The sequence below is a fragment of the Phyllostomus discolor genome, chromosome 7, assembly GCF_004126475.2.
Source record: "Phyllostomus discolor isolate MPI-MPIP mPhyDis1 chromosome 7, mPhyDis1.pri.v3, whole genome shotgun sequence".
Taxonomy (NCBI): domain Eukaryota; kingdom Metazoa; phylum Chordata; class Mammalia; order Chiroptera; family Phyllostomidae; genus Phyllostomus; species Phyllostomus discolor.
Window position 1 is genome coordinate 77,814,553 of NC_040909.2, and position 17,943 is coordinate 77,832,495.

The 17,943-nt window shown below is 42.9% G+C and overlaps 1 protein-coding gene and 1 long non-coding RNA gene across 3 annotated transcripts in view; one reads left to right on the forward strand and one right to left on the reverse strand.

Moving 5' to 3' along the window:
* Window positions 1-996: 996 nt before the first annotated feature.
* On the reverse strand, window positions 997-4,714 carry LOC118501689. Its single transcript, XR_004904323.1, has 2 exons — window positions 1,869-4,714; window positions 997-1,619 (listed from the first exon to the last, which is right to left on the reverse strand). It is a non-coding gene; the product is annotated as an uncharacterized LOC118501689 (long non-coding RNA).
* A 4,597-nt stretch (window positions 4,715-9,311) lies between these two features.
* ZFHX4 (zinc finger homeobox 4) overlaps window positions 9,312-17,943 on the forward strand; it is a 183,732-nt gene continuing 175,100 nt past the window's right edge. For both annotated transcript variants that reach the window (XM_028518599.2, XM_036031037.1), the window contains exon 1: window positions 9,312-9,747. The gene's annotated coding sequence lies outside the window, so the exon portion shown is untranslated. The remainder of the gene's footprint in view (window positions 9,748-17,943) is intronic.

A 17,943-nucleotide genomic window follows, 5' to 3' on the forward strand; every position in this document is an offset into this window, starting at 1 on the left:
TTGATACTCCCTTCTTGTGTGTAATAGGTTATATTTTGAAATGTACTATTTTAAACTATTAGAATCCATCAAAATGAAATATAGAGAAAGTAGAAAAATTAATTTCAAGATTTCATTAAATTTCTGTGTAGAGCCACAAAAATTAGCTCTGTCCCACTCTGCTTAATATTACAATCACTGTTCAAGAAACCTTTTTAGTGCTACAGCATTTTATGAATGCCAAGTGTAACTTAAATACTTACACACTGAAAGCATCTTAATAATAAATGATATATCAATGTGAAAATTGTTTATATAGTAAATTTTGTTTATGTGGAGTGGACTTAAGGGTTGATTTTAGGTTTCATACAAGGTTTTCTCAAAAATGGCACATTAATATTATTAAGTGGATTTCTCTTTTTTAAGAAAAATTTAGAATTCTACATTCTGAAATTTAGAAATCAGCAATGATATAAGTGGGACATATGGTCACTGACAGCATTCTATAGTCTTATACAAATATTTGTCAAAAGTCTTCACAATCAGATTTTAAGCTAATAAGAAACAATATGTTGTGTGTTTCTCAAAAACATTGTCTGCCTTTAAAAACAAAAAAGAAAAATGCAGTGTCAGTCTATATCCTATGAACAAGATGCTCTGAACTATTAACAGAAGTCTCATCTTTCTGGGGAGTTTCTCAAGGAAAACAAGGAAATACAAAGGCTGAGTAGGCCCAGAAGGGACACAGATTTTCTAGTTACCTATTTCCTAGTCTCCTTTGTTTCTTCTCTTCTGAGAATCAAAATCTAGGCCACACATGACAAACAGCACAAAGTTTATGAAAAAACAAGGAAAAGGCAATTTCAGGTAAAGTTTAGGACGGTTCCAAGGAATAGCTGAAATCTATATTGAGATATATTTTATATATATTCCAGCACGAGCAGACAGTAAAAGTTCAACAGGCAACATTTTCCTTTATCCTTTTCCCACTCAAAGCAGAATGTTGCATTAATATTGTTTAAGCAAGTGACAGAACTTTTGAAGAAGAAACCCACACCTTTGGGCCAAGTCCTGACAATTGGTTCTGAAGCTGTTGTGACTTAGTGATTCCTTCCATTCTAGGCACAAGGCATCTTTAATTCACAATATCTAGGGCTTTGGTGACTTTTAGCTTGAAGCTCTTCTGCAGCAATCTCAATCCTATACGCATCCTTCCCCCTCCTCCTCCTCACCTACTAGGGAATTTAGGGTCCGGGTATGAACTGGGTGGTGCACATCTGTGTAGCCAGACGGCAGGGGCTGACAGCTGCTGACCACCCCAAGACTGTACCTGAGCTAGTGGCCCCTCGGTTCCTCTGCCCAGCCCACTCCTGTCTACAACGCTGCTGCGGTCACGCCAGCCGGTGATTTGATAGGCTTGTCGTGTTGCCATGGTGTTGACTTCTTGCCTCTGAGGAGCTGCCCAATGACTGGAGGTCTGGGATTAAAGCGGGAAGAGGCAGCGGCCACAGCGAATTTCAGCGTCAGCTGCAGCAGCGAGAAATCAGAAGGCAGAGGACGAGGTCTTCGGGCCGCGCTCCCCTCCTGCAGCCGGGCCGCAGTGAGGGTGGAGATGAAGGGGGAGGTGGGAATGCTGACCACTAGATTCCAGAGGAATGATTCCTAAGCGATCTGTTCTCGTAGGAGGAAAACCCTGTCAGAATCCGTTATTGTTCACACAAAACGTGACCGGGGCTGGTGGTGGGACTTGGAGGAAAGGGTGTTAAAAAGGGACGTGGGTGGGTGATACACCTCCCCGCACGCCCCCACCCTTCACTGGGCCAACGAAGTGATTCAGCGAAATAAAGAGGCGCTATCGTGGGAACTTTAAATCCTGGAAACTAACTTACTGTGAGAAGATAAAGAGCAATTAGACGGCAACCGAATAGACGGAAGTCATTGGCGGGCAGGCGGCTGGCGACGCAGGGTTGTGTGCGCGCAGCCCCGACGGAAACTGTAAACCGCGCAAGCAAAGGGAAAGAACCGCTTCTGTTATAAATTAGTAGGTAGGTGAAGGTTATGCAGAGAAGAAAAGGGAAAGTGAAGCTGTTAAAAGAATAGAATAAAAACCCTTGGGAGTTCAACTCGAAATCACCCCCTCCCACACCAATCCAGGGCAGGAGGAGGAGGCAAGAGCAAGTTCTGGTGCGATGAGAACTCTCTGGAATGTCTGGAGGACTGCATAGCAGTGCCCGGGTACTAAAGAAAAGGCAGGACAGAACCCGGGGGGAGGGGCTGGTAGGAAGGACTGGGCGATTCCCCGAGAAGACAGAAATTTCGAAGAGTGAAATTCCGATCGCGAGCGAAGAAGTACAAAAGTTAGTTCAGACCTGTATCGAAAAGGAAGGAGGAAAGGACAAGGGATAGCAAGAAAGGAAGAACAAGGTGCGGGCTGCCGAGGGAGGGCGTGGAAAGACAGCCACAGGCCACTGGAAGGAGCCACTGTCCGGACCCAGGGTCAGAAGTGTCGCTACTGGAAACGACTTAGGCGGCTGACAGGGCACTGCGCTCAGCACCGCGAGCTGGACACCGAGCGCTGCGCAGCCTGCACCGGGCTCGGGACGACGCGGGGACTCTTCGGCAAGAACCGGGGCTGCTGGTTCAGCCTGCAGGGTCCACCCCGAGTCCCAAACACTCGCTTCACGAACTACTTTACGGTCACTTTCATTGATTTTCTTTAACAAATAAGCAATACCCGTTACAGAAACACGTCCTCTTGCTGCCGCTAGAATGTCATGCTCTCTGATGACTGCGTTTCTCGGGACAGCAGTTTCCCTAGCTCCTAATAAATTGTTTCCCTTCACTTAAAAGATCAAACCTTGTGATCACCTTCAGATTTGAGGAGTCGATTCCTCGCCTGCATTCCACTCCCCCTCCCCCCATAATTTAGGAATCACCTTTTAGAATAAGAAGACAGGTCCAGACACAAGTTTGTAAACCTGGTAGGGCGCCCTGGCATTTGCATATTAATTTTTGCTGGCAAGAAATAATTCAATTTGAAAGAAAGACGCTAGCAAAGAAATTGACTCCTTTGCAAATGCAGGGAAATTAACAGGAGTCCGATAACCACACCTAAACCTATCCCCTTGAGTGTCTCTAAGAAACATTTCCTTTAAAAATAAAGTATTTATTTTAAAGTAGCCCCCTCCAAGACAGTTTCTGCTCGAGGTTCTTCCATACATGTCAAAGGGTTGTTGAATTATTCATTATTGTAATTACTATCATCATTGTCATTATCCCTTTCCATGTGGAAATAATTTTATTATCGTAATTTGATATCTGAAGAATTTCCTGTTAGTCGTTTGATAATCATTTTTTTCTGTTGAAAAGTTTTGTTTATAAATGTGATAGAGAAAATGTTTTAAATGCTTTGATGTTTGCTATAGATTTCCGTTTATCTAATCGATCGGAATGCCAATAAAATCGATTAAAGGTTTAGTGTTTTACAAACAACTATTTTGTGCTTTTTGATTTTATGTTCAGAATGATTTTAATAAAGCTAATGCTTTCCTTGAGCATTCTCCCCTTAAAAAAACAAAACGTTTATCGTTTTCCCTTTTATTAGAAACTGCCACTTAAAGTTCTAATGAGAAAATAAAAATATATAAGCAATGGTTGCAATGGCTTAAGTTTCATTCTCTTGTTGCTCGAGGTATTTAAATAAAGCCCTTTAAAATCTTGGTGAATTATATGTGATCATCCAGTGATTGCAGAATATTAAATTAAACTTAGATAAATCCACATTGAAGGAGGCAGCACCCAATCCTGAATTTATTTCCCATCTTCTCTCCAGCATCACAGTGCTCCTCTCTTTGCTATGACAGTGTGCCAAATCTGGGCATTTTGAAAACATTTTCCATATGCTTTAACAAGGGACTGATAGACAAAGAAGAAAAGAAGATGATCTTTTCCCTCTGAGGTATAGTTTCTTTAACCTTTTTCTCTTAGACTTCCACTGAAAATTATTTTAAAGCAAAAGTTTGGAAATCATTTAATTACTTCTTTTTTGCTTGCATCTTTTTCTATCTTGTAATTACTCCTGAAATGGAGTTTTGTTTACAATATAATGTAAAGCTATCATTTCTATACATTGGCAAACAATATTTGTTTTCAAAATCTTTGATTTAACATTTAGTTTTTGCTAAGCTGTGTTTTGTAATTAAAGATTAATTAAATTTGTGTTTTATAACTTAGATCAGATGGTCTGTTTTTTACTGTGGGATTTAATGGTTCTGTTATATCTAATATTTAGGACCATTACATACTCAGTGGCTTTATTCAACTATAAAGATCTGCACTTTTGTCTGGGAAATATGAATGCTTAGATGACTGTAGTATCTTGTTTTAAAATAATTATATTTGGTGGTCGGGGTTGACACAGGATTCCATTGACTAGATATAGATATTTTAGGTTTTCAAAGATCACAATTTTATCTTCTCTTTAATGAAATCACCATTATTCTTTCCTCCTTTTTCTCCCCACTTGTCTGTCTTTTCCTATCTGCATCATTGTGCATCATTGTCTCTTAGCGTTCTTCCCCAGATGGAATGCAAAATGTTCGGTTGGTATTCTAGCTAGAAATAGATCATTGTACTTTGAGAAGGGTGTGCTTTGGATCCTGCGTTGTTTGGCTGGTGTGAATGTGTGTCTGTGTGCTGGAGGGGTGTGTGGGGGTGGGGGGGTAGATGCAGTGTTGATCAGGAGTCCTCATTAATTTGCATATGAGCTGTGTAAATGCTTGAGAACAGTCCTGCCTGACTTTGTTTATAAACACTGGGCTGGTTGCCTAGAGGGAAAGGAGGTCACAGCGCAGTCTGAGCCCTGACCTCTGAAAGGCCAGAGGGCAGCTGACTTTTTTCTTTCCCTCTTCCCCCCCTTCCCTCCCTTGATTCCGTCCTCAGACCCTCTAGAACCCCTCCCCCTCCTTACTTTACCTGAGCGTAACTTTACTTAATGACCAACCCCACCCAATACACTAATAAAAACAGGTCAAACCTCCAAGAAAAAAAAAAAAGACGGTAGAACAGATTAAAGTTAAGCAAACAAATGGATTGTAGGAAGAGAGAACATACAGGAATATGAAAATACATAGTTAGAGATAGGGTCGGGGGCATGTCTATACAAAGGAGATAAAAGGCAGGTTGGGGGAGGGGAAGGAGTCCGGGCCCACAAAACTACACACACACACACACACACACACACACACACAATGCTTTCCTTTTCTGAATTTCATTTCATCTAGTTCACTCATCACAAAGTGAGTATCCACTCTGGATGTTAGTTTATATTTTAAATACCACTTTTCTTTAGTTATCAGGAAAATGTACCCCCTTTTTTTTCTGGTAAAGAAATCTGGCTCTCTCCCAGGAGAATTCTTGAATTACTTGATTGTAAATGTAATGTGTTTGTGACGCCTTCCCAAAGAAGTCCTGCACTTTCCGATTCCCTGTCAACTTCACGTCTTCCCCTTACGCACATACATGACCCCCACCTTCTCACCTTCCTACGCACACAAAATGACAGAGCTTGGTATCACGTTGAAGTGTGTTTTGGAAAGGAGTTGCTGAGTTAAACAAAATGTTAGTTAACAGCCTGCCTTTGTTAAATAGCCCCCGTGTGGAGAAGATCCAACAAAAAGAAGGAAGGGGGAGGAGAGCGGCTGAGGATCTCAAGCCTCTGTGCTGTTGTCAAGGGTTCCTAACGCTGAAATCTTGTAATACCTTGTTTCAAACTGAGCACTTCTGTAGACCCCGGAAGCTCGGTCACTAGACTGGGAACCTTTTACCGTTGGGCTGAAGCTGGTCTGGAGCTGGCGGCACGTGGGGCTGGGGGCTTGGTTATTTCTTAGCGAACTGAGGAGTGAGACAGCTGAAGACTCAGTAAACCGATTGTAAAGCCCGGAGTGTCCGAGACATAGTAGATTTGGAAAATAAAATACACCGAGGAAAAGTCTGGAAGTGGAAATTACCTTTTGTCTCAACGTTAATTACTCTTTGCTTCCAACACTCAACACCTAACCACCTGGTGTCCCTTTTGGGATCTCGCCTAACTGCTTGCTCGGTGCAACGTCCGAGAGCTCCGGAGTGGGCTTGGTTTGGCTGCGATAGCCCTGGAAAGTGCAGAGGAGGGTCTAGGGAAAGTTTTCGGTGCCGCAGGGACGCCTCTGCTCGTTTCACTTTGATATAAAAAGTAGCCCAGCGTTCCAGAAGGGTGCTGGCGGGTTCGCGCAGAGTTTAGCGACAGAGGAAAGGGGAGGAGGGACAGGGTCAAAGGTTGATGGCCAAGGGTCTGCAGGGACCAAAGTGGAACAGCTGGGTTTCCTGCAGCTAGGGGCCGCGACGCAGCCTGGTCCAGCCTGGCAGACCGTGCCGGTGCCCTGGAGCAGCCCGCGGGCCGAACTCAGGCTCGCCCGCCTGGCCCTGCCCCCGCCCTAGGCGCAGAGCTCTGCGCCTCGGGGCCCAGCCCGCGGTGCCCTGCCTGGGGCCCCGGCTCCCTCCCGGCGAAGGAGCGCTCCCAGTCTGAGCCGAGGAGGAGACTCTTGACTCGGGGCTAGTCCCTCTCTGCCCCTTCCGCTCAGCCCATTAACCCTGACTCTCACCCCAACTACTCTTCTTAGAGAAGAGGGGAAAGATGATTAAAAAGAAAACACCTACTCGAGGAGGTGAATACTCACTGGCAGAAGGAATTGCAAAAGTGGGCGCCCTCTTACAAATCCTCCTTCCTTTTGTTTTCTTACTTATAATTCAATAACCGCTGTAGCCAACCCCCCCCCCCCCCGCCCACCAGTCAGCTGTATTTTCAAAAGAGAAGAGATGGGGGCATAGAGGGGAAATAGCCACCAAATTTTTTAAACGGTTTTCCTGATTTGATGTTTGGTGTTTTGACATTAATGACATTAATGTTATTGATGATGTTTCAGGGAGAAAAAGGCAAAAGAAATAAAGGAGAACTTGAAAATGAAATGATCATCATTTCCCTCTTCTCTGCCAGAAATAAACCCCTTTCTTCACCTGAGCCTGAAACAGACTTATTGTTCTCAGGTGTTTCCTTCATCACACGCATTTACCCATCTAAAATCGCAGGAAATGGTTTTTCCATCAGTGAGCTTGTACATGGAGCCCTCTCCCGCAAAGGGCTTGATCTTTTCTGAATTGAACCTGAAAGTTTCCCTGCCTTCATTTCCCCCTCAGTCTCTTTAAAATCCCCCACCTCCTTCCCCATACAACACCTCAGATAGTTTTTTAAAGCCAGGATTTTTGCTCTCTGGGGTGTGTTTCAGTAAACAGTAACGCTACATAAACACCTTCTTCACTTGCAAGTTACAGAGAATTTAAATTTTACCCTCGTGGGCATGTATGTTTCTGAAGGCACATGGATAAAGACCAGTGAGATGCAATCAGGCACTGCAACACACAGAGACACCGCTGCCTATGTGAAACTGGGGCTGTAAACAGAGTAACCTAAATATCTTAAAAAGCTATCCAGTTTGAGCATATTTCTTCCCAAAAAGTTTGAAATGGAATGGAGTGTTTGGAGACGTCAGTACTTTGCTTTCTGCTAACATTTAGTAGCCCTGGTTCTGATGCACTGGTATATATATCTACAGACTTCGGATCCTGAGGTGTTGCTCTGCTTTTTTCTCTTAATAAAGACCATATCTGGGTTTTATTCTCTATTCCAAGCCTGTGGACTGGCACTGGAACCTTAGCCAGCTGCCATAGGCAACCAGCTTTCCTGACTTGGGCCTGCGTGTGCTCTATCCAGGACTCTGCTTTTATCCTCCAGGTGTTTTATTGGGGTTTTGATCCCATTTGCATCAGTCCTAGGATTTTCCAAATGTTCCCTGATAACACAACGTTTCAGGCCAGAAAGGTGCAGGTTTGCAGCATCTGTTGTTCCTAGTGCTTATGCAATAAAACTTTCTGGTGTTATTTGGTAGACTTGGTGCTAAATGCCTAAGAAAAAGTCTTGAAGCAGATCCTGGTGAACCAGAACTTCAAAGGCCTGTTAACTCAAAAGCAAGTGATACCTCACCTGTCCAGGAAGCTGGGCGTTGCAAGTATTGTCTGTTTTTAGCTTGTTTTATTTGTTCCTCTCACTTTCTCTGTAGAATTCCTATTTTTGAAATATTGCATAGGAGACATCTCCTTGTGACCTGTGGTGTATCAGGATGCTATCTCAGTAACAATGGATATATATATATACATATATATATATATATATATATGTATATATATATAGCAGAGGGTATTTAAAAGTATGTCTATTCCTAGTTTTAGTTAATTATCTTTTAATGAAAGTGTCATTCAAATTCACATCTATAGTATTGGAAAGAGATAATTAGATTTTCAAATGAGAATCAGCACCTTAAATTTTGTACCAGAAAATACTATGTTTCATTCTAATGAAATCTGTAGTGGGATTTTAAAATTCATCATAATATGCTTCAAGAAAGATAGTTCAGCAGACTCACAAGATGAAAGGTTTTTTTCATAAGTCTTCTTAAAGCCATTACACTGAACTTATGCAATTCTGATAAAATATTCAAAAATATTACATAAAGGCTAGAACTGTACCCCCACTATCACTGTTGCAATCATCTCTTCTTATTATTAAAAAGTTTATTTTGACTAAACTAACTGCTTCCATCCTCCCTGCTCTGGTTTTTCTCCCCTGCATGTGCAAGCGAAAGATACTCGTTTAAATAGCGTGCTTAGGGATGGCAGAGTGCAATTCCTCCTGTGAATTAGGCTAGGCAAAGCGGACTTTGCACATAGTCAGGCATCCTTTATTTACATATATCTGCATATTTGCCCAGGTCCCCGCATTTCACCCTTAACATGCGTTCTTGGATGTAGCAGAATCTACAAAGCGGAGCAAACCTCTCCATTACCCTAACTTACATTTCTGCTTAAAGCTCCCTAGTAAACAAATCTCTGTTCTGCTAATAATGACTTTGCCTTATTAAAATTAAAAAGAAAAAAATAGAGTGGTTAAAGAGCTTTGCTTTTGCGGTGTTTAGGTTTGACCCCCCCTTCCCTGCTGAGTGTGTGTGTGTGTGTGTGTGTGTGTCTAATGAAGTTTAGGAGTCGCGCGCGCAGGGGTTCGTGGGGTGCGAGCCCCGAGGTCCCCGTCCCTGCCCTCTCCGCTGTCACGGCGTCCCGGGCTTCCTCCGCTGTGCTCCGAGCCCTGAAAACAGCGAGGCTCCGGGCTGCTCCGAGTCGGGGCTGCGCGTCATTTGCAGTCTGGGGAATGTTGATCACCTCACTAATTACACCTCTCTCTCCCCCCTCTCCCTCTCCCTCTCCCTCGCTCTCGTCTCTCATTCCCAGAGTGCATATCGGGAATAGACACACAAAGACATGCGCACTCAACTTAATCAGCCATTTTTTTAAACAGGGCTAAAACGATAATAATTAGCAGAATAAAGACATATCGGATTTTCATTTCCTTTCCTCCTTTTCCCAACCCCTTCACAACCAAACAGAGAGACCGCGGTGGGCACATGCTTTAACTCTCCCGGACCCCCGAGGACTGCTTCATGCCCCCCACTTTCTGCTCCAGCATTTTTATTTTCACCCAATAAAGTTCGAGGATTATTTTTTTTATTTTTTTTTAAATTTTTTAATGAACCCTCTCGTTTTACTTGGATGTGATCAGCTGTAAGTAAAATAAAAGCAAAACAAAAAAGAGCGAAGATCGCGTAGGAACTGCAGGGGAAATGGAAAGTAAGTTTTTTCTTTAACTTTTATTGAGTAGTTTGTGTTAAATTTAGGTCGAGTATCGATTATCTTTCCAGCCTGATCTTGCACAATCTTTGATATTTCGCTCGCTCGCTCTCTCCCTCTCCGCCTCTCCCTCTGCCCCCGGCTCGCTCGCTCCCGCTCACGTCCCCACATCCTGACCATCTCTTCCGCTCTGCCCCCCTTTTCTATCTCTTTCCCCCGTTTTTGGCTCACGGATTTGCTCGGCGGAGGAAGGGAGGGGGCCCGGAGGGGCCTGATTTCCCATTTACTTTGGGGGGCCGTGTTCTCGGGATTTAACTTTTGGATTAAGTGGCGGATCCCCAGGTTTGGCCGAGCAGTTGGCTCTCCTGTTTTCTATCTTTTCGGATTCTGTCTGAACCGCGAGCCCGGGCTTTCTGGTGGCGCTGGAGGCTGTCAGCTCGCGGCGGCGCCGGCATCTCCGGGGGTCCCCACCCGCCGGGTGCCGGGGATGCGATGCCCCTTCCTCCACACCCGTCCTCCGAAAGTTTGGACGTCGGGTGGTGGGTCGCAGCCCCTCTCCCTACTAACCCCACCCCTTATTCAGTGTTTTTTTTTTTTTTTTCCTGCCTCCTCCTACCTCCCCCCTTCGCTTTCTCGAGTGCGGCGAAGGGCGCCAGTGCCGACACCGCGGAGGCCCGGGTCCGCGAGCTCTTGGCGGAGGCTGGGGGAGGCCGGCGCGCGGGCTGGGCCAGGGCTGCAAGGAGACACCGGCGCCGAGCAGCGGCCACTGACGCGGCCCCGGGCTTCTGCCCGCGGTCGGGCTGGCGGACTCGGGCGCGGGCTCCTGGAAGGCAGGTCCGTTAGGAGGCGGGATCGCCGGGCCTGGGTGCTAGGAACCCACCCAGATGCGGCCGCTGCTCTCCGGCTCTAGGGCTGAGGGGTGCGGTGCGCCTTAGACTAGAGCGTAGATGCTTGTGGCTCGGGGTCCAGAATCTTTCCCTTCCTTTTTGACTAAGGTCAAGGTGTGTTCCTGTGTGTACAGGGGATCGGGGGTGGGGACGGAGGGGAGAGCGGGGATCTGTGGCCGGCTGTGAGAACTGATTTATACCCTGGCCCCTCCAAAGGGGTTCCTGGTCTGCAAACGAACTTCACCTCCTTCGCCTCTCCGGCATCAAGTGCGCCTTCTGGCCCGGAGACGCGCGAGGCTCAGGGGGCTGGAACGCGTCGGGTCTCGCCTTCCTTCCACTTCAGTCTCCTCCCCTCCCCCTTTCTTCCTGTTCTTTTTTATCGGAAAAAAAAATAAAATAAAATTTCTCATGGATTGTGTAAAGTTTCTTCGCCGATGCCCAAGTTACAGAGGGCTCCCATCCTGGCCCCCTCCCCTCAGAAGACGGTGCGCTTGGTGTGTATTTCTTTGTTACCTGCGATCCGGGCGGGGGGCTCCTGTCGGCGCTCGGGCTGGGGTCCGGCCCCGAGAACATGCTCCCGCGGACGCCTTTGGCCGCAACTCCTCACTTCCACGCGGTTCCGGTGAGGTCTTAGCTACCGTTCCGTGAGACACCCTCCTTGTAGGTACCAAAGGTTCAGATCGCACACACGGACCCCCCCCCCAAAGCCGACCCCTGCACAGACACACTCAACACACACTCACAGACTCACACACATTCTCCTTGCTCCCCCCCACCGTCAGCCCCCACCTTGCCTTTCCCCTCCCCCCTTCCCCCAAAAAGCACACACAACAGCAACAACTGCCCCCCCCCCAACCAAACAAAAACCCAAAGACAAGTTCACTGGCGGAAGATGGTGGATTGACACTGAGACAGAGGCAGGTTCACCAGGAAATCTGGCGGTCCCGATTTCTGACAGTTGCATTTCCTCTCCTTGGTCCTTACCCCCCTCTTTTTTTTTTATTAACTCTGTTCTATGTTTAATCAAGGATCATGTAGATGGCAAAAGGAGAGAGAGAGAGAGAAAGGGAGAGAGAGAGAGACAGAGAGAGCAGAGAGAGGACGAAAAGAGAGGGAGGAGAGAGAGACGAGAGACAGAAGGTTTTTTTTTTTTTTTTTATTGTGTTCTCCAGGATTTTCAGTGGCTTGATCCCTATAAACGTGGAGTGCTTAAAGCTCATATGTAGTATTATATTTTTAGTTGGGTGGATGGATGGAAGAGTCAGGGAGAGGCTGCGGCTGCCGCTGCCTTTTCGGGTGTTGCTTAGATTAAGACTGAGACTTGGCTGCGATTGGGACGCGACAGTGACACGGGCATCGATCGCTTCCATTGAGAGCAATGCAAAAACACAGCCCGGGTATGTAACACTCTCGGTGCCATCAACACTTGTTTTACTTTATATTTACTGGCAAAACTGACAGAGCAGGCTCCGACTTTCTTTCCTTCTTTCTTTCTTTTTCTTTCTTTTCTCTTTTCTAACTGAAGAATAAAAACAATTGTACATAGTTGTTGGAAATGATGTTTTAAATACAACAGAAAGGAGATATTCACGATTATTTCACTACCTCTGTGACTGATTGTTTTTTTACTTTTTCTTCTCCACAGAGGGGCAGATTAAAGAAAATGAAGGTTTTCCGTTTTTTTCCTTCCTCTTCTCAAAAAACAAAAATCCTTAAGGGAATATTTGATAGTTTTCAACGTTTGTGGTTTCAATCAGCAGGAAGGCACACAAAAATAAAAGATGGCTAGCCAGCTGTTTTAACCTCTTGCACCTGGCTTCAGTGTGGGGATCATAAGGTTTATACAGTTATTTTTTAATGGTTTTAATATTTGTGGCAGAAACTGGGGAGAGGGCATCACAGTGTGTTGTTCAATAGCTGGTTGCTTTTGGATTTAAAAAGTAGGCTGATATTGAAGTGTTTACATTATTATGGCAATGAAAATAGAATCAATGAAATATGAGGGAAATACCATAAATCTGAAAAGTGAAATGTACCTAAGGAACAAAGAAAGGTCAGGTAAACCAGCTGTGTTAAGTCAAAGCCATAGCACCAACTGTGGGGTCAGACAGGGAGAGGGGACTCTGGGTCTAGGAAGTGAAAGTTGCTCCTTAAAGTTAAAATCAAAGGAAACCTATCAGTTCTATTGTCATCTTCTGTAGTTTTTAGCAAATGAGCTCAAACCTGCTCAGTTATTTTGAGCTAGATGAGTTATTTGAGAAGATGCTCTACCAGCAAGGAAACATAAAGGAGGCTGAGAAAATCGCTCTTTAATATTGCAGAATTTACTGCTTCCATTCTGACCATGAACCTAAATTTACACAATGAAATTTGATTATCTTTAATAACAATATTAGATCCTGCACTGAATGGATGAGAATTGAGGTGCTTTTGTTGATTGCAAGGGTTTAATGTTGCATTTCAGAATCTGATGTGGTTTGGCCTCCCTTCCATTAACTGGAAAACCCCTGAGGTTTTACAATTATTTCTTAAAGATAATACATTTAAGATTGCATTGGTAGGCTGAAGAAAAGTCATAAAGGCAAGAAGGGAGGCCCTTAATAACTCTTGAGATTCAGACATGTTCAGCAGTTAGATTGGCTCTGACTTCACCAAGGGTCGACAATGTGTCATTTCCACGAAGCCAAATTGCCCTCTGCCTATATGATATTAATGTGCAAATCAATATTTCAGGGATTAAATTTCCCTTCTTCATTTTTTATGGTTTCTACCTCAATAAGTCTCAAGTCTATTAGAAGAGGCTGGATGATTTAAAATCTTTCACTGCAAAATGGCTTGTCGTGGTCTTGTTTCACAGACCATTTTAGGATTTTCATTGTAAAGACTAAGGGAACCCTAACGAAGTTGTGAGGCAGGCTTAGTGGCATGAAGCCCTTGTTCGATTAAGAGGAATTGGAAACATAATATATATGTTTCTGTTATACACACATATATATCTGCTGCTGCTTTAAAATATTATGTTAATCATCTATTGATTTATTTCAAAGTCAAATGAAGTGCCTTTCTTATTAGTGATTTGTTCAGCATTCTTGAGGACTGTGTTAATTTTCTTAAAGACTGGGCATGGATTAGCTGGGTGTGAAAGTATTTGGGAGGGATTTTCATTCAGCAGTATTTTCCTAAGAAATCTTTCTAGACACCATTGTTTGTAAGAGTCATACTCAAGTGCTGTCATCTGCATATGTTGTTGTCATAGCTATTGTGGCATTTTGTGGCTGAGTGATTTAGCTGCATCTGTGAAAGGAGGCCTTTCCTTCCTTTTACATTTATTTCCAGCACTCAGTAGGCACAATGTTTCTTTTAACCCTCTTAGAGAAACACATTCGTGAAAGAAAATATGTGATTTGGTGAGAAATAATACAAAGCAGAAATTAGGGAGGTCAAAATAAAAGATTGTGACTTTATCACATAATCTTGGGAAGGCCTACTGTCTATCATTTGGTGGTGTTTTATAGTCTAAAACCATCTGGACCAAGTTCCGCACAGCTGCACAAATTTCATATGTGATAGAACATTTTTTCCATTCAGTGTGAAATGTTCCTTCCTAAAAAACGTACACCAGACTCGCTTAATTTAGTCTGTTAAAAGAAATGCACATGAAAAAGGACAAAAGGCTCTTTAATCTCTGCAAGCTGTTTGTTTTTCTTCAAGATCCCTGTCTGTTTGGGTTTGAAAAGTTGTGTTTATTGAGGAGATGATTCTGAGGTGTGACATTAAAATAATATATGATTTTTGGGCTGGTGGTCATGCTTCTGCTTAATTTGCAGAACTACTTTTTTTATGCCTGTCAAAACAGAGTTAATCTATCCTTATTTACAATTAATCTCAATAAAATTAATCTTAACTATGCTTTATTCAGTGGCTTAAAATATCTAATTATATTCAATTAACTGCTGTCATAGTAATTAACATTGCTTAATTGCCTCTGCATATATTTATGTAAAGCTCATTAGGTGCTGCTGGCTCCTTCTTCCTTTTCTACTTGCTATTTTTGCTGTTGTCAAACCATTTTCATCTCCTAAGTAAGGTTCGACACTGTCAGTGAAAGCAAATTCTTAACATTTTCTTTAAATGAATGTCATTGCTTGCCTTTGAAAAGATTCTCTCGTTATGAGTCTTTAAAGACTAATCCATCCCTTCTCCCCTCTTTCCCTTTTCCCTGGTCCTACAACACTCACCAAATATTTTCTGTCATTGTTGCTGGAAATATAAGGAGCCAGGTTAAGCTTTGTGCTTATAAATGAGGAGCCTTTCTGTTTCTGCCTAGGGGCTGTACCCACAGGCAGAGTTTTTTTCTTCTAAGACCATTCTAAGGGTTAAAGACTTGGCCAAGGTTCAAACTGAAAAGCGTCCAGGGAAAGCGCCTGTGAATATGTACAAGTTTCATGTAATTAGTGCTTAATTATATTAACATATGCAAATTGTCAACTTAGAGGCTTGTTGAGCTGGCAAAGATCAGCTAGGTACAATTGCTGTATTGTTCTGAAACCATAATGGATTTCAAGTTGGATTGTGGAAACACATAACTAGCTATCTAATTTAACTCATACCAGGGCGAAATTTCATTAGTTTCCATGGAGACTGGATTAATTGTGCTGACTAATGTTCTGGGCTGCAGAATGTCCTAATAAAAAAAATGCGTTGTTTGCCTAATCCACCTTACAATGACACTTGTTTGTACATGTTTGCCTTGTGTGAGAATTTGCATATGCAAATAGATAGTTGCTCTGCCCCATTTGTCATGGCTGTTCATTACCCATGAAGAGGACATTGTTACTAGGCTGTTCCTGAGTCTCCCAAGATGGGATGGTGTCAACCAGTCCAGCGACATTCTTTCATAATTTGTTCCTGATTAATAGACCAGAGTGAGTTGCACTCTCTGGGCAGCTGCAGAAGGAAGGTTGGTTCTGTCCCAGAGAAGAGTTTCTGCAGTAACTGAAGGACTTTTTCTTCTTATGTGTATTCTCCCTTTTCAACCCATTGGTTAACATCATCATATTTCAAATAATGTATTCGTGTTCTCAGAATGCCTCTACTAATATTCTCTAGTTTCCGAAAGCAAGGAGATAGGAAAAGAAAAGAGATTGTTATTGGAGTATTAATCCTGTTTTTGACAGAAAGGTAAACTGATATAATTGCTTTTCAGTTGAGGGAATGGGGTTTTATACAAGTGTGAAAGCATCGGAAAAGGATTAGCATTTTTTTTTGCATAATGAAATGCTCTGGTGAATAGGGTCCTGAGTGGCTGACTGAATGACTAAGATGAAAGGAAGATGAAAATGCAGTCTCCTCTTTCTTTATGCCTATGCTCTGCTCTCTCTAAAGTTATGTTTGTCCAAGACTTGAGAAAACAAGCACAGGCTCAGATTTCAGCAACTTTATAAGATGCCTGAGTTTCCATCATCACAAGGAAGTAATATGGCAACAGCGTAGCTAGAGGATGTTAAGCGGAGGTTTGTATGTTGAAGAGTTTTCAGAAACATGCTAGGCTGGTCAAATATTAGCTATTGGGTGTCAGGAATTCCTAGCACTTAGCTGGCAAAAACAGTTATTTTAGAAAAGCCCAATCGTATGGTGTGGATATTTAATTTAGTTAATGATGGAATACATGGAGTTTTTTCCCTCCATTGGCTATCCACAGCTATCTCAGCTGGTGGAATACTTCACTCGGGAAGGAGTTGTGTACTCTGACTTTGGGCAATGTTGAATGTTGTAGGTGGCCAATCGGCTCTTATGGCTGGGAGTGGGTAGCACAAGAGGGTACAGAGTTATTTTCTTAGGATTTTATTCATCTCATGTTGCCCTGTGGGTGTATTGTGTATTGTGTATTTCATTTAAAGAGAAGTCTTTTAAAAGTGGTCAAGTACTGGATGTTCACTTTTGGAAACATTTGCAATAGGGCTTTCTCCTGTCACTACTTAGGGCTGTAACTGTTATCAGTTGACAACATGGTCAGGGCTCTAAATGATCTTTCTTTAGCCATAATAATGGCAGTTAAAATGCCATAAGTGTTAAGACACTTTCCAAGGTGGGAATTGGCTCTTTTGTACATATGTGAATCAAATGCAGTGTGGGTAATTATTGATATGTGTGCATTTTAAACAAGCTTTTTCAGGTTTGAGGTCACCACAAATGAGCCATTGAACACTGCCCCAGAGCAGGAGTGAAAAATCCTACCTGGTATTAACATATCCTGTTTGGTTGCTGGTTGTAGAACTTCAATTTTCCCCATCACTGTAGCAGTTCAGTGGCTGCAGTGCTATTAAGACAGTTACATAGAAACTTGGGAAATCAGAGGTGTTTTCACATAAATTAAAATATAAGGGTTGCCTCTTGAGAACAAAATATTGTAAAGGAAAAGTGTTTGATCTTTGTTATATAAAGTCCCCAAAATTCTTTACTAGAGTCCTTTTAAAAATTTGTCAAGAAATTCTGGATTGTTTCAGAAACTTTTATGGTTAACTTTATGATATGCTTGCAAAAAATCTTAAAAGAACAAAAAAAACCCACATGGAGGCTATTTTTTTTTACATGCCGAAGGTCTTATTAAGGTATTTCTATAAGAAAAATGTGTTAATTTAAAAAATAAATTCATTTATATTTTAAGACATTGTTAACCAAGCACCATGTGTTGTACCTGGCTGGTTTCCAGCCACCATGGATGTGGATCACATATGGGTTAATAGTAGCTTATGTGATGTCTGCATTCTTAGGAAATGGGCAAAAGCCCAGGGCATTCTGATATCAAGATTTTAGAAATCAGACAGAAAGCAGAATATCTGTTTATATGTGAACAGATGGACACATGTGAGAACTAAGTGCACAATTGCTCTTGGCACTTGTTTTGGTTATCCCTGATGATATAACCAAGCTCTTCGTGCACTTGCAGTCTTTGATGGCTTAGGACAAAATGGTCTTTTAATGAGGGCTCAATGGTATTATTTTCTTGCATAAGGATTGTGCCCCTGTGATCTTGCTGGATTTGATGTTCTGTTAATTCCCTAGTGTCAGAGGTTCACAAGTTGCCTTGAAAGTTTGATATGGGTTCACATTTGACATAAAACCCTCTGTCTGGGAATGGCTGCTCATCACTCCCATATTCTTTCAAAGATTTGTGGGTGAAATAAAATTTGGTCATTTTGAGGCACTTTTAAATGTATGCACACAATTTCAAAATAGCCTTCACACTAAAGTCGTATTTGCGAAGCAGCTTATCCCTGATATAACTAGCCACTTTAGCATTCTAGAC